This window comes from Cnephaeus nilssonii (genome assembly GCF_951640355.1).
Source record: "Cnephaeus nilssonii genome assembly, chromosome: 6".
Classification (NCBI taxonomy): Eukaryota; Metazoa; Chordata; class Mammalia; order Chiroptera; family Vespertilionidae; genus Cnephaeus; species Cnephaeus nilssonii.
The window spans coordinates 94,265,901-94,284,902 of NC_137077.1; the positions used below are offsets into that span (position 1 = coordinate 94,265,901).

Below are 19,002 nucleotides of genomic sequence, written 5' to 3' on the forward strand. Positions count from 1 at the left end.
TGCCCTTGCCAGCCCAGGCCTCTACTCAATGCTACAAAGTTTCAATGATAGAAGACAAATAAATCCCAACAAAAATGGCGGCAGCCACGGAGCTGGAGAGAGCAGGAGGCTAGGGTTGCCCCCAGAGATGGAGGAAGCCAAGCTTTCCACCTGCCCCAGGCCTCCACTTAAGGCTACAAAATTTCAATTATAGAAGATAAATAAATCCCAACAGAAATGGCTGCTGCCACGGAGCGAGCAGAAGGCTTGGCTCCACTCCAGGCTACAAAGTTTCAATTGTAGAAGATAAATAAATCCCAGATACCAGGGCCTCCACTTGGGTGACCGGGGGGCATGGCCAGCCTGCAAACCACCACAGGCCTCTTGCCCAGGCCGCCCCACACCCCAAGGGAACCCCCACCCTGATCTGGGACACTCCAGGGTGAACCAGCCGGCCCCCACCTGTGCACCAGGCCACTATCCTATCTAATAAAAGAGTAATATGCAGATTGACCATCACTCCAACACACAAGATGGCTGCCTCCATGTGGTCAAAGATCCTGCCCCCATGTGGACACAATGGCCACTACAAAATGGCCAGCAGGGGCGGGCAGTTGGGAGGGATCAGGCCTGCAAGGGAGGGCAGTTGTGGGCGATCAGGCCTGCAGGGGAGAGCAGTTGGGGGGGGACCAGGCCTGCAGGGGAGGGCAGTTAGGGGTGAACAGGCCTGCAGGGGAGGGCAGTTAGGGGTGAACAGGCCTGCAGGGGAGGGCAGTTAGGGGTGACCAGGCCTGCAGGGGAGGGCAGTTAGGGGTGACCAGGCCTGCAGGGGAGGGCAGTTAGGGGCAAACAGGCTGGCAGGGGAGCAGTTAGGCATCAATCAGGCTGGCAGGGGAGTGGTTAGGGGGTGATCAGGCTGGCAGGCAGAAGCGGTTAGGGGCAATCAGGAAGGCAGGCAGGCGAGCAGTTGGGAGCCAGCAGTCCTGGATTGTGAGAGGGATGTCGGACTTCCCTCAAGGGGTCCCAGATTGGAGAGGGTGCAGGCTGGGCTGGGGGGACTCCCCCCCACACCCCGTGCACGAATTTCGTGCACCGGGGCTCTAGTAACAAATGATTGTCCACAGCAAGCACAAACATCCATCTTTTGAGAAAGGAACACATTAGTAATTTTCTGCTGGTGAAGTGACTGCTGCTTTGGCAAAACATTGTGTTTAAACTTAGAGGACCTTTTAGTTTTTGTTAGGGTATTTGAAAATGCCTGTCTTAATTTATAATCATTTTCTGAGGGTGTGAGAAATGGTAGTTTTAATGATATTAATATAGAGAGAATTCTTGGTTGGGAAGAAGTATTAATAAATATTACAATTTATATTAAAAGTGTGAATGTGAGTTCCCGGCCAGTGTGGCTCACTTGTTGAACATCAACCTATGCATCATTGATTCGATTCCCAGTCAGGGCACATGCCCAGGTTGCGGGCTCAATCCCCAGTTAGGGGCATGCAGGAGGCAGCTGATTGATGTTGATGTTTCTCTCTCAATCAATGTGTCTATCTCTCCCTCTCCATTCCTCTCTCTCTCTCAAATCAGTAAAAACATATTTTTTAAAAGTGTGAAGATAGAAATAAGTGGTGTCTACTTGAAAAGCTATAAAATTTAGAAGCCTATCTGCTCTGACAAGTGATGAGAAAGCTAATTTTAACTCTTAACTATAATAATCTCCATGTGTTTTGGAGTTTAATTTTCTATGATGTTGAACAATTTTATGTGAGTTTTGTAGCTTTGTTATTCTACTGATCTAATAATTAAATAGAGAAAAATTATTATGTCTACATTTATAAGACTAGAGGTTAGTTTCTTCATTATTATTGGGTCACAAAAACTGTCAAGAGCTTTTTTGTAAACACATTCCAGGTCTAAAAAATGTCTTTTTAAAAAAAATGTATTTTATTGATTTTTTACAGAGAGGAAGGGAGAGGGATAGAGAGTTAGAAACATCCATGAGAGAGAAACATCGATAAGCTGCCTCTTGCATGCCCCCTACTGGGGATGTGCCTGCAACCAAGGTACATGCCCTTGACAGGAATTGAACCCGGGACCCTTCAGTCTGCAGGCCAACGCTCTACCCGCTGAGCCAAACCAGTCAGGGCTAAAAATATCTTTAAATAGGAACTTTTTCTCTTTTTCTTTTGAGACAGTTGCAGTTAGACATTTTGCTTCACTATGAAAAGGTTCCTCCTGGAGAGAGACTCAGAGCCTAATGTGGCCTTGCTACCCAGCTGCCACAGTCTGGATTTGATGGCCCTGCTAAATGACTTCTTCACTCGGTGTGTAGAGAAATGGATTCTGTGAACTTAAAACCATAGCCCTGTCCAAGAGGTGTCTAGCATAAAGAAAAGGCAGAAGTTAGCTGAGTTTTAAGAGGTTTGTTTAGGAGAAATATGGGGTGTTAAACAGTTAGACACTGCCATCAGAATTTTAGCAATGATGAATAGTTCTTAGGTCCAGAATGTAAGTTATCTGACTCGCTGACATTAAACATTCAATTGCCAGCTTTTGTTTTCTTGATTGTTAATTTTCCATTCATGTATTTTAGATGTATGGCTAAGGATTTTGTTAAAATACTTTTTTTCATTTCCTACAAATTCTGACTTTGCTTTAGAAATAGATACTGAAGAGTTAGCTTACTTTTTCTTATTTACCCTTATTTAAGGATAATGAGGTAATATATCTTTCATTTGGTCAGAAAAAAAAACTGTAATAAGTATAATTTATTCAAAATTAAAGGTTGCTCTGGAACTCTCTGTGTACTTGAAATCAAAAGCTATGCATATAGATAGTTTCTACACATATTTCATACTCAAAACCATGCTGACATTTCAGAAATTAAGTACAAAGAGTGTTTATAAAATGCCACATCATGGCATGAAATATGGAAACTGTGGAAATAGTTAAGTTACTGTCTTGTTGAAGGCTGCAGCTCTTACAATATTAACTTCTTACATCGATTTGAAGGTTCATAGGTATTTAATGATTACCAATGTAGCTGTCTGTTTTTTTTCTGAACTGCTTTATTCACTATAGGTATATCTTAATACTTATAAGAAAGTGAAAAAAATTGCAAAGACTCTAAACTCAAAACTGTAATAACATGCACTTACTGTAATACAGCATTTGCTACTTTAGAGTACAAATTGAAAGATCGGGCTCCTGGTGATGGGATATGAGGACATTATTCATTTGTTAAAGACAGGGTTCATTTTAGACTCTGGAGCTACTTGCTCTACAAACATATGTACAGCAAATTCCCTGGTTGAACTGAATCTCACAGTTTATAGTAGAACGGAACAAAGAAAAGTGAAGTCAAAGAAAACAAAAGATACCACAAAGGGAATGAATAAGGGAGTGACAGAAAGAGAAAAGAAATCTTGAACTCAAAATTTTAAGACTTCACCTGGGGGCATAGTGAGTGAAATCTGGTTGGATGAAAAGTGACATGTTGATTTTATTGCTCTGCTTGGGTGTGGTCCATTGCCCTATCTTCAAGTTCACTGATCTTTTCTTCTCATCTAGTCTGCTGTTGAACCTTTCTGTTGTGTTTTTCAATGAAGTTATTGTACTCTTCAGCTCCATGACTTCTGTTTGGTACTTTCTGATATTTTCTGTCTCTTTGTTAAAGTTCTCACTGTATTCATTCATTCTTCTCCCAAGCTCAGTGAGTATCTTTATGACCAGTATTTTAAATTCTTTATCAGGTAAGTCACTCATTTCTATTTCATTAAAGTCTTTTTCTGAGTTTTTTTCTTCCATTTGAAACAGATTCCTGTTTCTTTATTGTCCTTGACTGTCTGTGTTGGTTTCTGTGCATTAGAAAAACCAGCTACCTCTCCCAGTCTTGAAGGAGTGGCCTCATGCAGGAAATGAACCTTATCATTCACCCTACCCTAGCTTTTGGCTGTCTCTCAAGCTTTTATAATTATCCAAGCAGCCTACTTTATTTTTAGGGGTCCCCAGTAGCTGAAGGTATGCCAAGACTGGTCAGTATCCCAAAGGGAAGGATCTCAGTACCTAGATTCAGGCTGATTGGAAGCCACACATTCAGGCAGCAGCTTTTAAAGTACACAAATCTTCCCTTTCAAGGGAAGACCAGGGGATAGGTGTTTCTGTCTGCTTCCTATTCACTGAGCCCTGGGGTGATGGCCATTTCCTAACTGTTTCTTTCTTTGCTACCATCCCATTAAACTCATGAACACAAGCCCCACTGGCTACCAGAGCCAGTTGATCAAGGGGTGTCCCTTAGGCGGCAGCCACAAATACCAAGGTACTATATGTAAAAACCAGGGCACCAGATGTGTGGATGAGTTCCATGCCGGGAGATCCCAGTGCTCTGCAACATGGCAGAGGGAGGATGCAAAGATGGTGCCTACCAGACTCCGTCCCTGGAGGGTATTTCACTAGGCCCCTCAATGTGTGTTAAAGTAGATCCCTGCCCCTCTGGTTGACAATTTAATATAACCAAATAAGCCTCTTCCACAGAAAGTCTGGGCACTTTGCAGTGGCTGCCTCTGCACTGGGTCCTGGGATAGGTGAGTCCACCTGTGAGCCCTTTAAGAACTGTTTCTCAGTGCACTATAGCCTTTTGAGTCCCCTGGATGCAAGCCCCATTGGCTTTCAAAGACAGGTGTTTGGGGAACTTATTTCTCCGGGGCAGGTCTTAAAATATCAGGTGTTAGATGTAGGGTAAGAATCCTTGCTCCTCAGGGAGAAGCTCGGGTTTGTGAGTTCCCTCCCATTTGTGGATGGCTCTGGGTGGAGGAGTTCATGGCGAGATTGTGTCTTAGCTTCCTCTCGTACCTGCTTCGATGTGGGTTTTTGCTCATTGGCCCAAGGTGTAGGAGTTGCTCAACTAGTATGGGTTTTTTTCCAGTGAGAATTATTCCATATGTAACTATAGATTTGGTGTATATGTGAGATGAAATGAGTTCAGGATCCTCCTGCATTGCTATCTTGAACCAGAACTGACAAGTTGGTTTTAGATGTTAAAATTACAGGGATTACAGGGATAGCGATCAGGAAGGGTAAAGCACAAGGACTTTTTAGGGCAGTGAAATGATTCTGCATGATACTGGGATGATGGATACATGACATCTTACATTTGTCAAATTTCATAGAACTGTACAATATGAAGAGTAAGCCCTAGTCTGAACTATGGAGTTTGATTAATAATAATGTACCGGTATTGACTCATCAATTGTAACAGATGTACCACACTAATATAAGATGTTAATAGGAGAAACTCTTTGGGTCTGTACGGGTGGTAATGGGAACTCTGTGCTTTCTGCTCATTTTTCTGTAGACTTAAAACTGTTCTAAAACATAAAGTCTATTCATTATTTTTAAATATTGCAGTGATACACAAAGATGAAGATGGGCAGTAGCCAGTGAGTAAAAGAAGGTTGGACTTATAAATGCAGTTTGAAAGTCATCTATATAAAGAGACTTTCTGGGCTTCAGGAATAGATGAGCTCCTGGTAGAGGAATGATGAAAGGGAAGACGTGCAGCCCCAGCACTGAGTCTCCTGGTATTCCCATATAAGGGCCTGGCTCACAACAAGGAAATGGCAAGGATGAAAAAGGAGTGACACTAAAAATTGGAGAAGTACAAGTGTCATATCACATCACAGCAGCCAAAAGAGAGATGAATTTGAAAGGTCATTACTTATGCTCCGAAGAGGTGAGGGATAATGAGGACTTATAATGGTCATTAAATCTGATGATTAGGTGGGGAGAAGTCTGTCAGAGAGAATAGTTTCAATACTGTCCTGGTTGGAGTTTGGTTGTGGAGGCTAAGACTCAGTTGATCTGGAAATAGAAGCTAAAAGTATAAATTTCTTTTAATAAGAAAACAACTTTACTTTTAGGGAGTAGAGGGATGGTATTTCTTTCTTTTAATCTATGGAAGACAATCTGTTTATAGGAAGAGACTAAAGAGCTAAAGTTCTGGTAGAGGCTGGACATTTGGGGCATGATAGAAAGAGATGGAAATGGAACCAAGACCTTGAGTAAGAATTAGCCAAGAAACCAGAAAGAATGAGAATATGGATGAACAGAAAAATATATAAGGTGATTTTACTATGCCTGTCATCAGAGATTTGGGGTTACAAAGAAAATAGATGGGGAGGTTAAAACTATTCTCTTCTCTCTCTAATAGAGTAAGAGGTCAACTTATCTGCTAATTACTTGGTGTTTGAGATGTTGAACCAACCGTATCATGTGTAAAATGAAGTTTTGAGGCATTTTCATTTGAAGTCCTCCACAGTAAAGTGCTCTAAATCTACTACATTATGGCATAATTTTTAATTCAAAAGATCCAATAGAAATTATCAAGCCCAACTCAGTTGTTTTTCAAAGGATAATGACATAAAGAAAGGTTATGTAGATTGCTTAAAGTCACATGGCTATTTAGGGGTTGAATCAGGACTGTGATGGAAGTCTTATCTCAGGCAGTCTTGCATTTCTTCTACACTACTGCAGGTATGGAGAATTTGAGATGTTCCAATGATGGTAGGCAGCTGTAGATAAATAAATAGCTGGTATTGGAATGAGAGGTGAGAGCTAAAAGCAAAGTTTTTTTTTATTGAAATATAATTCAAATGCCATAAAATTTTTCCTTTAAAAGTATACAATTGAAGAATCTTACTACATTCACAGACTTATACAACTATCACCACTATATAATTTCAAAACACTTTCATTACTCTAAAAAGAAAACTCATAGCTGTTAGCAGTCACTCCAGATCATACTACCACCACCAACAGCAAAGCATCTGACAATTTCTAATGCATTTTCTGTCTCCATGGATTCATCTATTCTGGACATTTCATATAAGTGAAATCATACAGTATGTGGCATTTTGTGGCATTTAGCATAAGGATTTCAAGGGTCTGTTCATGTTGTAGTATATTATTAGTACTTCATTTATTTTCTTTAAATATATTTTATTGATTTTTTTACAGAGAGGAAGGGAGAGGGATAGAGAGTTAGAAACATCGATGAGAGAGAGACATGGATCAGATGCCTCCTGCACGCCCCCTACTGGGGATGTGCCCGCAACTAAGGTACATGCCCTTGACCAGAATCGAACCTGGGACCCTTCAGTCCACAGGCCGACGCTCTATCCACTGAGCCAAACTGGTTAGGGCAGTACTTCATTTCTTTTTGTGGCAAAATAATGCTTCATTGTATGGTTCTACTACATTTTGTTTATCCATTTGTCAGTTGATAGTCATTTATGATGTTTCCACTTATTTCTATTATGAATAATACTGTTATGAACATTCATATACAAGTTTTTATATAGACATGTTTTCAATTCTCTTGGCATATAACTAAAAATGGAATTGCTGAATTTTATATTCACATATAGAAATAGATAATAGGTATACACTGAGTGGCCAGATTATTATGATCTCTGAACGCATAATAATCTGGCCACTCAGTGTGTGTGTGTGTGTGTGTGTGTATGTGTGTGTGTGTGTGTGTGTGTGTGTGTATTTTAAAGGCCCGGTGCATGAATTCGTGCATGGGTGGGGTCCGGCCAGCCTGGCCAGGGGGAGGGGACATGGGCAGTTGGCCGGCCTGCCTGCTGGTCGAACTCCTGGTCAAGGGGACAATTTGCATATTAGCCTTTTATTATATAGGATATACACTGAGTGGCCAGATTATTATGCATTCAGAGATCATAATAATCTGGCCACTCAGTGTATAATTATATCTCTCACAGAGAGATTGAGAAATTCAACATCTCCTACTTTACAAAACAAAGATACACACCTCAGAGTCTCACTGTGGGGCATGCTTCATGGAACACAAAACATCTCAGAGATACAAACCAAAGAAAAATAAGACAATAAAACCCCACACAATGGTCAATAAGACCTCGCTCCTGAGGAACTGTCACAGAGAGACTCAGGAAGAAACACGAAAGGCAACTGTTTTTATTTCCTGTAGACACAGTATTCGGGAAAGGCTCTGTTCATCCCACTGATCTTTATGAAAGGAAGCTCAGAAATGAAATGGTCATCATGGGCATATATACTAATATGTATATTTTATTTTATTATTATTTTTTTTAATCCTCATTCAAGACACATCAATTGGTTGCCTCCTGCATGCTCCCTTTCCAGGGCCCAGGCCAGGGAGGAGCCTGAAACCAAGGTATGTGTCCTTGACCAGAATCAAACCCGAGACCCTTCGATCCCCAGGCCGATGCTCTATCCACTGAGCCAAACTGGATAGGGCTTTTTTTTTAAAAAAATATATTTTTATTTATTTCAGGGAGGAAGGGAGAGAGAGATAGAAACATCAATGATGAGAGAGAATCATTGATTGGCTGCCTCCTGCACGCCACACACTGGGGACTGAGCCCACAACCCGGGCATGTACCCTGACTGGGAATCTGTGACCTCCTGGCTCATATGTCAATGCTCAACCACTGAGTCACGCTGGCTGGGCTAACATGTATATTTTAGTTGAAATTTGAAGTCAGAATTTTTTTTATTGATTTAAATTATTAGTAAAAAAGTGAAGACAGATGCCCCAGCCAGTGTGGCTCAGTTAGTTGGAGTGTTGTCTGTCCTGTACACCAAAAAATTGTGGGTTCAATCTCTGGTCAGGGCACATACCAGAGGCACCCCATTGATGTTCCTCGCTCACATTAATGTTTTCCTGTTTTTCTCTCTCTCTCCCCTCTCCTCTCTCCCACCTCCCCAAAAAAAGTCAATAAACATTTCCTTGGGTGAAGATTTATTTTTTTAAAAGTGAAGACAGGTGTTGCCAGTTAGGTTTTATGGCAGAAATCTAAAATTTGAATGAGCTCAGGTTTGGAAAAATGCTTGAAGCATGTGATATAGGGTGACTGTCATATACCCATAGAACCTCATGTACAGAGAATATGATGTGAGCAAGGTAGGCCTATGTGATAAGAGGACACTATTTTATCAAACAATAATGTAATAGCGATCATGTATTAAAACCTTTCTGAGTGTATTAGGTGGGAAGGGCACATCTAAGTGAAAGCATAGCAGGATCATTTGAAGTTATCTGAAACTTCTTAGTACAGTCTTTAGGTATACTTTCATAAAAATTGGGAAAGTAGATTATTCTGATAAATAGTTAACAAATTCTTTTCAAGTCAATGGTTTCTTTTTCTTTGCTTTCAGAAAACTCTGAAAAAGACCTACTCAAGATGTCAGCAGATAGGTGATTTCAAATAACTTTACTACTAGAGTATTTTATTATTTTTTTGGTACATGGCTCAGAGGTTTAAAGTATTGATGAATATTGCTCTAACAAAATTTTACCTTCTCATTTATCATGTGAATGAGATTTCTTAGGACTTGGAGCTATGGAAATTAGCAGTAGGACTAGGAATAAAACTCAACCCCATCTCAATTCTAGCAATCCTATCTAATAAAGAGGGAATATGCTAATTGACCGTCATACCCTCACAAAGATGGCAGCGCCCACATCCAATAAGGAGGGAGTATGCTAATTTACTGCCACGCCCTCAAAGATGGCGGCGCCCATAGCCACAAGATGGTGGCGCCAAGTCCCCTCAACCCCACCGGGGCAGCAGGTGCGTGGCATCGCCAGGCCACTCTGCGCGCCTGCCTCCAGAGTGCCCCAGTCCCCTCAGCCCCCCAGCCACCCAGGGCCAGCCCGAGGCGCAGGCAAGCCTCAGATGGCGGCTGCCCAGCTGCCCAGGGCCACCGAGGCTCAGGTAACCAGGGTTGGCCGAGGCTTGCGCTGCCGGCAGTAGCAGCAGCAGAGGTGTGATGGGGGTGTCACCTTCCCCTGATCACCAGGTCGCCTCTCGCCCCTGAGGGCTCCTGGACTGTGAAAGGGGGCAGGCCAGGCTGAGGGGACTCCCCCTCCCCCCCCCCCACCACTCCAGTGCATGAATTTTCATGCACCGGGCCTCTGGTGGGCAATATTCTTCCACAGTTACATGAACTAATGGGCCAGGGAGGACTCAGCTCCATATACCTCATTAAAAGATGTATTTCTACTAAAATTTTATTTATTATTTTATCTATTGTATACCACTAGTACTTATAATGAAAACTCAATCTAAAATAATTTTTAGCACCTAGAATTAATTTTAATTCTAAGCCACAGAAAATTTATTTTAATTTCTATTAATTATTTTTGTTAAGTATGATAGGGTGATCAATAAAAGGGTCATATTTTAAACCAAAATATATTAAGTTTGGGTTGAATTATATCTGGGTCAAGTGGAATATAAAACAAGTTCAAGATAAAAATAATGATGTAAATTTTCTGACCAGGAGAAATATTTCTTTATGTATTTCTTTTTTTCATGTTTGTTTGTTTCTATTTATCTGTTACTCTTAGAAAAATGTTTTTTACTGAACTCAGAGGTAGAAGCCCTCAGAGAGGACAGCCTGCATCTCTTGGCAATCTGTTCCTGGAGTGGGTTTTTTTGTTGTTGTTGTTGTTTTTTGGTTTTTTTTGCCTCCTTCATTCTCTTAGCCAAAAGTTTAGCATATTCTGTGGCCTCTTCCTTACTTTTCTTAGTATGTTGTTTCTTCAGAGCAATTCACTGATGTGTTGTAGGACATATGGAATAACAAGGTGCTGAATCTTGGATGCTTTGGTCCTAGATTCCTTACCTTCTTTGTTATGGGCTTTCTCACAACATATTGGTGGATATCATCTTCTTTAGAGAGATTGAAAAGTTTGCAGATCCTGCTAGCTCTTTTGGGCTCCAGTTGACAAGGCTCAGAAGTCATCAGTAAAAGCGGGAGTATCTTTCTCCCTTTTTGTTTTTACAATAACCAAATTGATAACACTGAGATTGTCATCCACAATGCAACCCCGAACAGATTTGCACTTTCTCCTTGGTCTGTAACAGGAATGCCCCTTATTTAGCAGCAGGTGGACATGGCCATGGGTCAAGATGCCGCACTTTTATGGGGAAACCTTGCTTGTCATTCCCAGCACTGATTTAAACCACTTAAGCCTCCCATTATTCACCCAGAGCATCAGCAGCAGCTTTTGTGGCCATACGCTTCTCATAAAAGGTACAAAATTTGTGTTCATTGTCCACTTCAATGAGTTTCTGGCAGCCAATGGCTGGGAAAGAAATGTTCAGCCTCATCCTGAAGCAACCGACCGACTGCTCTGAGGCACCACAGAAAAGAGGTGTTCATGTATTTCTTAAAGTGCATTCTGATGGGCATCCACTTGCGGTACTCAGAATCCATTGACTACATAGAAGGAATGATATAAATTTGTTTTAAAATGTCAATATTTACAACAGGCCAGGAATTATATTCTTTGCAATTATTTAACCTTATCATTAAAAGTTTACATTACCTTAAAAATATATTGAAACTAAAGCAATCTACAGGATTAATGCAATCCTTATAAAATTTCAATAATACTTATTGATGTAGAAAAACTTACCATAAAATTCTTGTGGAATTTTAAGGGACCTCCAATAGCCAAGCAATCTTGAAAAGGATGAATGAAGGTGAAAGAATCACACTTCCTGATTTCAAAACTTGCTACAAAGCTACAGTGATTAAAACATGTGGTACTGGCACAAAGACAGGCATATAGTCCAATGGCATAGAGTAGAGAGCCCAGATATAAACCATTGTATTTATGGCCAAATGATTCTCAACAAGGGTGCTAAGACCCTTCAATGGGAAAGGACCATCTTTCCAACAGATGTTGTGGAGAAAACTGGGTATCTACATGCAAAAAAAGAAATTGTACTCTTATAATGTGGCATATAGAAATATCAATTTATAATGGATCAAAGCCCTAAATATGATAGCTAAAACTTTAAAACTCTTAGAAGAAAATATAAGGTGAAAACATGATATTGGATTTGGCAATGATTTTTTTGAATATGACACCAAAAGCACAGATAATGTAGATAAATTGTACTTTTCCAAATTAAAAATTTTGTGCATCAGAAGATACTGTCAACAGAGTGAAGAGACAACCCACAGACTGGGAAAAATATTTGTAAATGATATATCTGATAAGGGATCAATCTCCAGAATACAAAAAGAACTACAGCTCAATAACAAGAAAACCCAATTTAAAAATCAATAAAGGACTTGAAAAGACACTTCTCCAAAGATGATATACAGATAGCCAATAACCACATGAAAAGCAGATCACGATTTTAAAACATTAGGAAATTGCAAATTAGGACCACAATGAGAAAGATATCAATTCACTCCTATTAAGATGGCTTCTTTTTTCTTTTTAATCGAAAATAAGTGTTGGTGAGAATGTAGAGAAACTGGAATGTTTGTGCTTTGCTGGTGGGAAAGTAAAATAGTGCAGCTGTTGTGGAAAACAGTATGGAGGTTTCTAATAAAGTTAAACATAGAATTACATATAATAACGAGCAATCCCACCTCTGGATGTATACCCAAAAGTATTGAAAGCAAGAACTCAAACAGGTATTTGGACACCAATGTTCACAGTAGCCAAAAGGTAGAAACAACCTAAGTGTTCATCAATGGATGAATGGATAAGTAAAATGTGATATATACTTTCAATGAAATATTATTCAACCTTAAAAAGGAATGAAATTCTTATAATTTCTACAACATGGATGAACCTTGAAAACATTATGCTAAGAGATATAAGATAGACACAAAGGGGCAATTATTGCATTATTCCAGTTGTATAAAGTAACTAGAATATATAAATTTGTAGACACTACAAGTAGAAAGTGGTTACCAGGGACATAGGAAGGGGGAATGGAAAGTTATTGTTTATAGGAACAGGTTCAGTTTGGGATGATGAAAAAGTTTGGAGATGGATGGTGGTGGTGGTTACAACAATGTGAGTGGACTTAATGCTATGGAATTATACAATTTAATGGTTAAAATGGCAAATTTTACCACAATGAAATAAATAAAAGTATATTGAGACTTTTTTTTAGATATTTAGGTTTGTAGTTTTTCAAATTTCTCTGAGGCATTTATGCATAGCTGTTCACATATTTGAAGAACACCTGTCCAGTATCCTTCACAGTATGAACCCAGTCCTCTCCTGTCACTTCATTTTTCTTATTCTAGCCACCTGGAAATTCACATCTGCTACAATTACGTGCAAGGTGTTTCAAATACATTTAATGCCTCTTCCCCCCTACACCACCACCAAATTGATGAATGGAATATGATACTTCAACATCCAGCCCAATGCCTACCACCTTTGGAAAAGCCACGGTGACTCCTATAGACAGAACCCACGTCTCTCTCTGTTATGTCCCCAAAGAACTTTTCCAGACCTCTGATTTATCCCAAGCCTGTCCCCAAACAGACTGAATTGTTTAAGAGCGAAGATGGTATCTGCTTCACTTTCATAGCACAGAGCATAATTTGAAGCAGAGTCATAGTAAATAGTTCAATAACTGAATCATAAAATAATAATTATTCTTTTTTATAATTCTCCTCTGAGACAATGGACAGACCTTTTCAGAACAAGAAAATAAGAAGAAATGTCACACCTAGCCCAGGCTACAGGCACCATGTGGCTGATGTGGGTGGAGAGACAGCATGAAAATTCTGCTGCCTTCTTATGGCCCTGGTCTGTGGAGCGAGGCTTTAAATCTTACTGTCAATATGTTAAGAACATTACTTTATTGCTTATAAAACACATGTTCTCAAATATTTGCCATAGGTCCTGTCCATAAATGAAGTGATCTTATACATATTTCTGCTACCCTTTCTATAATAAACCCCCTGCCACTGTTCCAACACCAGGAGGTTGGAAACAACTGTGTCATTAATGAACGATAGCAGAGCCTAACCAATGACCTCCAGATGAAAGGCTCATTATTTCATTACTGGTCTCCAGAGCTATTTGGTCCCCCAACACCACAGCACAGGATTTTGGCTGAAGAGTCTAAGCCTTGAACTATAAAAAAAAATGTAAGTAGTCCTTGACACAATTTGGAGCGATTACATTCTATTGTGCCAAGAATTCCTTATTAAAAATCAATTTAATTGTGCATACACCATCTGGTCAGTATTATGGTCTTTTATGTGAAGGAACACGATTTTGTATTTACCTGATGTTCCACAGTGTGAGCATGTAATTTTGCAGAAACAGGCATTTTGTGGCATTGAAAAATTAGTAATTAAGGAAACTTTAAAAGCATTTACCAGACTTCCTTTTACTAACCTTTGTGATTTGGAGCTATAAGATTCAACTTCTTGCATCATTTGGGATTTTAATGAAAAAGGAAATGCTAAAGCAAGACATTTATATGTGCACATCATATGCTACATTTATTTGCCTGTTAAATTTCTGTTCTATACTTTTGAGATTCTAATCCCATTCAACATAATTTAGATTGTCACATTAGTATTTATTTGTTTCCTTTTTTATTCAAAGAATGAAAGGAGAGAGGTTTACTTTTGATTGTCTACTGGGTTGGTTTCAACCATATTAGCAAAAATACTGCAATGTTTTAGCTCAAAATCTTACAGGCAAATGTTTCAAACTGGAGTGATTGCATTTTGTTATGCAAAATGGGGAAGATTTTTGCAGCCTGTGTTTCAAAACAGTTAATACCCTAATTTAAAAAGGATACTTTTGCTCCTTTACATGGCATTAGAGGCTTCATAGTTAGATCACTTAACAAGTTTTTAATCTACTCATGTGCTTATAGTTTTGAAATGTTTTGTTGTTGCCATCTTAAAATAGCAGCAGCGTTATAAGTTAGTAATCATAAATACTGATTTGATTCTGAATTGCCTTAACATCAATGTCTTAAAATATCACTTATTTGTCATATAGGGTCTACTGTTAATACCTATAGTTTATTAAACGCCTGTTTGGTACCAGTCATAATGTCTTTAATATTCTCTGTGCCCTGACTTCCTCATTTATGAAAATGGAGAAAATACCTACTTACCCGTATTCCCATGAGGTTTCAATGAGATAATCCATTTAGAGTGTTGCAAGATTCTTAGCACACAGTAAGCATTGCATGCAGATTCTAGCTTTCACCATCAAAAACAACAAAAATGACAATTCTGCAGTGTGTGGTTTCCTTTACATTTATTCATTAAAAAATCAAGTTTGAATGGATTAAGGAAGATTCCCATGCTCAAACAGCAATTAAGTGCTTGAACTAGGATGAAATTTATTTGGTCAATTCCATGACCTGTCTTAGACTCGCATGTATGTATCTTTCTTTTTCAATATTAAGTGTTCATACTAGTTTGCATGTACTCATTTATTTGGCACCTTCTGTATGCCAAGAACTGCACTAGACAATGGCATGTAATAGTGAGTAAAATCGATACAATCTCTGGCTGCATGTATCTTACAAATGGTGCAACAAATTTTATAGGTAAAGCAACAAAAATTACAGGATGTGACAAGCTAAGAAAGAACTGAGCATGGTGCAGTGATAGAGAATAGCAAGACCTTTTTTTCTACATAATTCTTTAAAGTAATGTTTATTTCTTATAACAATAATGGAGATTTATAAAGAAAAAATAATTTCCCCTCATCTGCCTCCATTTCTGATCAGGTAATCAATAGGAACAGTTTAGCTAGCCTTCTATACCTTCACACTTGTATAAAAATACATGAACATTTTTGCTGTGGTTTTATGAAAAATGGATCCTATGCACATTGTTCTGAAACGTGCATTTTTTGTTTGTTTGCCTTAAGAAGTGCCTAGAAGTTTTATAAATATGTGGTGTTTGCTGCTAGCACTGTGCCTGTCCACCTGACTCAGAAAGAGGAGACTCTCCATAGATTTTTTTTTTCATAAACCATCTTTATTTTTTACTAGAGGCCCAGTGCACGAAATTAATGCATGGGGCAGGGGGTAGGGGTGGGGGAGGATTCCTCAGCCCAGCCTGCACCCTCTCGCAAGCTGGGACCCCTCGGGGGATTGTCCAACTACCGGTTTAGACCCGATCCTGCAGAGATCCCTGCAGGATCGGGCCTAAACTGGCAGTCGGACATCCCTCTCGCAACCTGGGACCACTGGCTCCTAATCGCTCACCTGCCTGCCTGCCTGATCGCCCCTAACCACTCTTCCTGCCTGCCTCATCGCCCCTAACCACTCGCCTCCCTGCCTGATCACCCCTAACTGCTCGCCTGCCTGCCTGCTGCCTGCCTGATCACCTCTAACTGTTCACCTGCCTGCTTGATCACCCCTAACTACTCTGCCTGTCTGCCTCATCGCCCCTAACTGCTTGCCTGCCTGCCTCGTTGCCCCTAACCACTCTGCCTGCCTGCCTCATCACTCTTAACTGCTTGCCTGCCTGCCTGCCTGATAACCCCTAACCACCTCTGCCTGCCTGCCTGATCACCCCTAACCACCTCTGCTTGCCTGCCTGATTGCCCCTAACTGCTTGCCTGCCTGCCTGATCACCCCTAACTGCCTCTGCCTTGGCCCTGCCACCACGGCTTAGTCCAGAATGACATCCAGAAGGTCATTCAGCTGTCTGGTCTAATTAGCATATTACACTTTTATTATTATAGATTGACTTTATTGGAGGTGATCTTGGTTAATAAAATTTCATAGGTCAGGTGTACAATTCTATAATACATTATCTGTATATTATATTCTGTGTTCACCACCCCAAGTGAAGTCTCCTTCCATCACCATTTATCCCCTCTATAACCTCTCCTACCTCCCCTCACACCTCTTCCCCCCTGGTAATCACTATGCTATTGTCTGTGTCTATGAGGTTTTTGTTTGTTTGTTTAACCCCTTCACCTTTTTCACCCAGCCAGGAAAACCCCTTCACCTCTGTTCTCTGAGTCTGTTTCCATTTGTTTGTTTGTTTGTTTTGTTATTTTGTTCATCAGATTCTACATATGAGTGAAATCATATGGTATTTGTCATTCTCTGGCTTATTTCACTTAGCATATGATCTTCTGGTCATCCAGGCTGTTGCAAAGAGTAATATTTCCTTCTTTTCTATAGCTGAGTAGTATTCTATTGTGTAAATATACCACAGCTTTTTTATCCAATCATCTACTGATGGACACTTGGGCTGCTTCCAAATCCTGGCTTATGTAGCGGAGTGATGGTTAATTTGCATATTACTCTTTTATTAGAGAGGATGCTGCAGTTAACAAAGAAGTTCATATATTCATTGGAATTAATGCTTTGGGTTTATTTAGAAATATTTCCAGAAGTGGAATCACTGGGTCATAAGGCAGTTCCATTTTTAATTTTTTGAGGAAACTCCATACTGCTTTCCACAGTGGCTACACCAATTTACTTTCCCATCAACAGTGCAAGAGGGTTCCCTTTTCTCCACATCCTTGTCAACACTTGTTGTTTGTTGATTTATTGATGAGTAGAGGCCCGGTGCACAAATTTGTGCACAGGTGGGGTCTGGCTGGCCTGCCCCGATGGGCCGGGACGGCTGAGGGGAGGGGCCATGGGCAGTTGGCAGGCCGGCCCCTCCCCCTAGTTGAACTCCCAGTCAAGGGGACAATTTGCATATTAGCCTTTTATTATATAGGATAGCCATTCTGACAGATGTGAGGTGATATCTCATTGTGGTTTTAATTTGCATTTCTCTGATGATTAGCAACATTAAGCATCTTTTCATATGTCTATTAGCCATCTGTATGTTCTCCTTGGAGAAGTATCTATTCAGGTCCTTTGCCCATTTCTTAATTGCTTTGTACTTTTGATGTTGAGTTTTATATGTTCTTTATAAATTTTGGACAGTGGCCCCTTATCAGATATATCAGTGGTGAGTAAGTGGTGAATATGTTTTTTCATTCAGTGGGTTGTCTTTTACTTTTATTGATGGTTTCCTTTGCTGTGCAAAAACTTTTTAGCTTGATGTAGTCCCATTCGTTTATTTATTTTTCTTTGTTTCCCTTGCCTGAGGCAATGTGCCAGAAAAAATACTGCTGTGAGAAATGCCCAAGATTTTACTGCCTGTATTTTCTTCTAGAATTTTTATGGTTTCAAGTCTAATATTTAAGTCTTTAATCCATTTTGAGTTTATTCTTGTGCATGGTGTAAGAAGGTGGTCTAGTTTCACTTTTTACATGTATCTATCCAATTTTTCCAGCACCATTTATTAAATAGACTATCTTCAACCCATTATATGTTTTTGCCTTCTTTGTCAAATATTAATCGATATAAAGGCATTGGTTTATTTCTTGACTCTCTATTCTGTTTTATTGATCTACTAGAGGCCCGATGCATGGATTCGTGCACTGGTGGGTCGCTTGGTTTGGCCTGCGGGGATCAGGCTAAAACCGGCTCTCCGACATCCCCCAAGGGGTCTCGGATTGCGAGAGGGTGCAGGCCAGGCCGAGGGACCCCACTGGTGCACAATTGGGGCTGGGGAGGGACCACGGGAGGGCTCCAGGGTATGTCTAGCCAATCCTGATCAGCCAGACCCCAGCAGCAAACTAATCTACCGGTTGGAGCATCTGCCCCCTGGTGGTCAGTGCACATCATAACAACTGGTTGAAGGGTCAAATGGTCGGAGGGACAATTAGCATATTAGGCTTTTATATATATAGATATGTCTGTTTTTATGCCAGTACTATGCTGTTTTGATTACTATGGCCTTGTAGTGCAGTTTGATATCAGGTAGTAGGATTCCTCCAATGTTGTTTTTTCTTTCTCAAGATTGCTGTGTCTATTTGGCATCTTTAGTAGTTCCATATAAATTTTTGAAATATTTGTTTTAGTTCTGTGAAATGCACCATTAGTATCTTGATAGGCATTGCATTGAATCTATAGATTGCTTTGGGTAGTATGGACATTTTAATGATGTTAATTCTTTCTGTCCATGAACACGGTATATGCTTTCACTTATTTGTATCTTCTTCAATTTCCTTCTGCAGTGTCCTATAATTTTTTGAGTAAAGGTCTTTTACATCCTTGGTTAAATTTATTCCTAGGCTTTTTTGAGCAATTGTGAATTAGGATTATTTTCTTCATTTTTCTCTTTGATAGTGCA

General features: G+C 40.0%; 1 pseudogene across 1 annotated transcript; it reads right to left on the reverse strand.

The window, feature by feature from the left end:
* Positions 1-2,296: 2,296 nt before the first annotated feature.
* LOC307101119 (small ribosomal subunit protein eS6-like) lies at positions 2,297-11,159 on the reverse strand (annotated as a pseudogene). Its single transcript has 2 exons — positions 10,515-11,159; positions 2,297-2,359 (listed from the first exon to the last, which is right to left on the reverse strand). The product of its transcript is annotated as a small ribosomal subunit protein eS6-like (transcript).
* Between the last annotated feature and the right edge of the window lie 7,843 nt (positions 11,160-19,002).